Below are 5,000 nucleotides of genomic sequence, written 5' to 3' on the forward strand. Positions count from 1 at the left end.
TGTGTTTATGGTTATGATGCTAACCTCCATACAGCTGTGTGTTTATGGTTATGATGCTAACCCTCCATACAGCTGTGTGTTTATGGTTATGATGCTAACCTCCATACAGCTGTGTGTTTATGGTTATGATGCTAACCTCCATACAGCTGTGTGTTTATGGTTATGATGCTAACCTCCATACAGCTGTGTGTTTATGGTTATGATGCTAACCTCCATACAGCTGTGTGTTTATGGTTATGATGCTAACCTCCATACAGCTGTGTGTTTATGGTTATGATGCTAACCCTCTATACAGCTGTGTGTTTATGGTTATGATGCTAACCCTCTATACAGCTGTGTGTTTATGGTTATGATGCTAACCTCCATACAGCTGTGTGTTTATGGTTATGATGCTAACCTCCATACAGCTGTGTGTTTATGGTTATGATGCTAACCTCCATACAGCTGTGTGTTTATGGTTATGATGCTAACCCTCCATACAGCTGTGTGTTTATGGTTATGATGCTAACCCTCCATACAGCTGTGTGTTTATGGTTATGATGCTAACCCTCTATACAGCTGTGTGTTTATGGTTTATGATGTGTTTATGGTTTATGGATGTATGCATACATCTGTCTCTATCACTGTGTGTTTATGGTTATGATGTGTTTATGGTTATGATACATACATCTGTCTGAACGGTTAGTTGTTTTATCTACAGATAGTTGTAGCTTTTAGCATAACTTATCAGCAGCTAGAGAGGATAGTTAGATAACTAGTTAAACTAGTTAGATATTAACTAGTTAAACTAGTTAGATATAAACTAGTTGGGATTGTTGATCTACAGGACTTGTGGGTCGGTTTTATGCTGGGGCTGAACAGAGCTGATCTACAAGGCATCTGATCTGATGCCTTGTAGATCAGCTCTTTTATTTCAGCCCCAGTGATCATCATGTTGTTGTGAAGGTTTAGTGTCTGGAGGAACCCCCCCAGTTTGTCCTGGAATGTCACCAGTAAAGCCCCTATTTCTCCAAACATGTACAAATGGTAAATATAAGGTGTTTACCCGCTTTCCCCAAATGTTAACTAGGTGTCCGGTGTGTTTGTGTAATGTATTAGTCCATATGTTTCAATTAAGAGGTGTTTTAATCCCGTCTGTGCCCGATTCTGTCGGGAGTTCCCAATGGGTGGTAGTGACGGGGCGCATGAGGTGAAAACCGGAATTACACTCAATGTTAAACAGGAAGTAAACGAAGGGGGAAAGATGGCGTTCGGCCACAGACGGGATTAAAACACATCTTTATTGATAAATATGGACTAAAACATTGCACAAATACTCCGGACACCTAGTTTACATTTGTGACAAGCGGGTAAACACCTTATATTTTACATTTGGATTGTTTGGAGAAATACAGCTTTTACTGGTGACATTCCAGGGTAATCTAGGGGGGTGGAGCTATAAGACTCTCGTAGATATGAAAGTAAAAGTCAGACTCGATAAAACACATCTATGATAGTCTTGTTGATCTATTAATAAGTCTATAGATGGATGTCTGATTATTAGTTTTAACTTATGTTGTTTGTTATACTTCTATAGGCTTGTTTTCCTGACCACCACAATGAATGTTATAATGTAGATCATGTTGTTAAAGAGAAATGCTAGCTCCATTGTTTACCTGCTATCCTATAGTTGTCTCCGCCAGGCCGAAGGCATGGCCGAGACTATGTTTTGCACCATGTCCGTCCGTTCGTCTGTGTGTGTGTGTGTGTGTGTCTGTGAACAGCTAATCTCCGGCACTGTTAGCTTGATCGCAGCGAAACTGTGCACACACACTCCCTGGATGCCACAGCAGAACCTCTGCCCCAAATTTGTGACAGAGGTTTGCTATAGCGCCACCAGGAGGCCGAGTTTTGCAAAACACTTTTTTTGACGGTAATCCTACAGATATTGTCCAAACATCACACAAATCGGTACACAGTATCTCTATAGTCATTAAACCAAACTGGTCTTTCAGATTTTTCATATTCCATCCTGATTGGCTAAGATTGGCTTCCAAAGTTTGCAGGAGTGCTCCGTTATGAACAAAATGCCTCAAATCATGAACACAACATGCAATTTCTGTTAAATCTTAAACGTACATTCCCACTAGGCAGAGGAAGACATGCCACTTGATATTTTTTAAATCAGCCTCATGGTGGCGCTATAACAGGCCGATTCGTGTTTTTACCTGTAACTGCACCGATCTGTGTAAAACTTTGTATGCACACTCCCTAGAGGTCAAGGAAAAACCTCTGCCTTGCATTTTTCACATCTGCCTTTATAGCGCCACCAGGAGGCCGACTTATGTAAAACACATTTTTTGATATTACTCCTTCAGATTTTATCAAAATTTCTCGCAAATCGGTACACATGATCTCTATAGTTATGTGATCAAGACGGATCTGTTAGATGTTTCATATTCCATCCTGATTGGCGAATTAGGAACATTTGAACAAAATCCTGCGAATCATGAACACAGCGTCCGATTGTGGACTTTGCTCGCTCATTCGCACTACGTTGAGGAAGAAATGCCACCCTTTTAACATTGCCCTATTATAGCGCAACCAGGTGCCGATTTTTGCACAAAAAATTACGAATAATATAACTATATTACAAACATCACGCAAATCGGTACACATTATCTCTATAGTCATGTGATCAAGACGGATCCGTCCGATTTGTCATATTCCATCCTGATTGGTGAATTCCGAACATTGCTGGCCCACAATAACCCTCCTGACCTGGCGGAGACCTGTGCTCCGAGGAGCACTTTTTCTAGTTTCAAATGTACAGATTATTATGTTGATATTATATTGTTTAGACTGATGCTAGGTTATTGGTTTACCTGTGATCCTATAGTTTACTGAGACACTACACTGTCTCTGTATTCTATGATCCTATAGTTTACTGAGACACTACACTGTCTCTGTATTCTATGATCCTATAGTTTACTGAGACACTACACTGTCTCTGTATTCTATGATCCTATAGTTTACTGAGACACTACACTGTCTCTGTATTCTATGATCCTATAGTTTACTGAGACACTACACTGTCTCTGTATTCTATGATCCTATAGTTTACTGAGACACTACACTGTCTCTGTATTCTATGATCCTATAGTTTACTGAGACACTACACTGTCTCTCTGTATTCTATGATCCTATAGTTTACTGAGACACTACACTGTCTCTGTATTCTATGATCCTATAGTTTACTGAGACACTACACTGTCTCTGTATTCTATGATCCTATAGTTTACTGAGACACTACACTGTCTCTCTGTATTCTATGATCCTATAGTTTACTGAGACACTACACTGTCTCTCTGTATTCTATGATCCTATAGTTTACTGAGACACTACACTGTCTCTATGTATTCTATGATCCTATAGTTTACTGAGACACTACACTGTCTCTCTGTATTCTATGATCCTATAGTTTACTGAGACACTACACTGTCTCTGTATTCTATGATCCTATAGTTTACTGAGACACTACACTGTCTCTCTGTATTCTATGATCCTATAGTTTACTGAGACACTACACTGTCTCTATGTATTCTATGATCCTAGAGTTTACTGAGACACTACACTGTCTCTGTATTCTATGATCCTATAGTTTACTGAGACACTACACTGTCTCTGTATTCTATGATCCTATAGTTTACTGAGACACTACACTCTCTCTGTATTCTATGATCCTATAGTTTACTGAGACACTACACTGTCTCTGTATTCTATGATCCTATAGTTTACTGAGACACTACACTGTCTCTGTATTCTATGTATGTGTTTACCTTGTTTACTCTAAATCATTCTGTGTCTGAATTGTAACCTTAGTGTTCTCTTGTCCGTGGCTGTGTCTCAATAGCCTCATTGTGCTCTGTCCTAGCTCCTTTATCCTAGCTCCTTTATCCTAGCTCCTTTATCCTCACTCCTACAAGGTTATGGTAAGAAAGAAAGACATTCTACGGTACATGAAGCTATAGACATGTTACATCATTCCTGAGCTTCTGGCAGTGATTTGAGCCTAAGGCTGTCACCACTAAGGCTGTCACCACTAAGGCTGTCACCACACATTTAAGTTGACGAGTAATTGTCACTCAAATAATTGTGATTAACGATTTAATTGTGTGTTTGGCCGTTGAACATTATGAAGCCTTTTAGGATTCCTAATAAAAATGTCACATGTACAAGTGCATTTCTGATCATTTTTTCTTTTTTACAAAGTGCTCAAATCAGATCTACAAGCTCTGCATTTTGCAACATATGTTTCTTCACACACAGACGTCATTTCCTTCTCCATGCATAAGCCTAGGATTGAGGACGGAGCAGAATGAGAGCCTGTGGAAACAACCACACAAATCTGCCACAGCTAAAACAAATAGCCCTGTGATATTACTGATTAGCAGTGGTAGAAAGGAAACACTACCCTTCCTCTCTGCCTGACCTACTTGTTGTTAACTAGTTGTACGAACGCTTGTTTTCTATTGTTGTATTGTTTATTGGATCTTGTTTAGTCGATACACTTAATTGTTTAGCTGTAATTTTAGCTCATGCTCATTTGATTTAGCTATTTTTGTCTCATCTGTTTAAGGAAATAGGTAGCTGATATATTGCACTTTTACCTTAGCGCTAGGTATACTCTTGGTTGCTTGTTTTTGCAGAAAATGCACTAAAGACTTCTGGTGATTAGTAGTTTCGTTCCCTACCTATGTTGAATACACTTATTGTAAGTCTCTTTGGATAAAAGCGTCTGCTAAATGACTGTAATGTAATGTAATGTAATGTAATGTAATGTAGAAAGTAACTAAGGACATGTACTCAAATACTGTACTTAAGTAACATTTTGAGGTACTTTTTACTCTACTGGAGTATTTCCAATTTTCAGTTATTTTACTTCTACTCCACTACATCTCAGAGGCAAATATTGTTTTTGTTTTTAGATAAAACATACATTGATCACTTCAGCTCTATAT

At 38.8% G+C, this 5,000-nt stretch overlaps 1 protein-coding gene across 1 annotated transcript in view; it reads left to right on the top strand.

Moving 5' to 3' along the window:
* LOC308094389 (electrogenic aspartate/glutamate antiporter SLC25A12, mitochondrial-like) overlaps positions 1-5,000 on the top strand; it is a 44,127-nt gene that overhangs the window by 445 nt on the left and 38,682 nt on the right. The window lies entirely within an intron of this gene.

This window comes from Gymnoscopelus braueri, assembly GCF_963280865.1.
Source record: "Gymnoscopelus braueri genome assembly, chromosome: 10".
NCBI classification, from domain to species: domain Eukaryota; kingdom Metazoa; phylum Chordata; class Actinopteri; order Myctophiformes; family Myctophidae; genus Gymnoscopelus; species Gymnoscopelus braueri.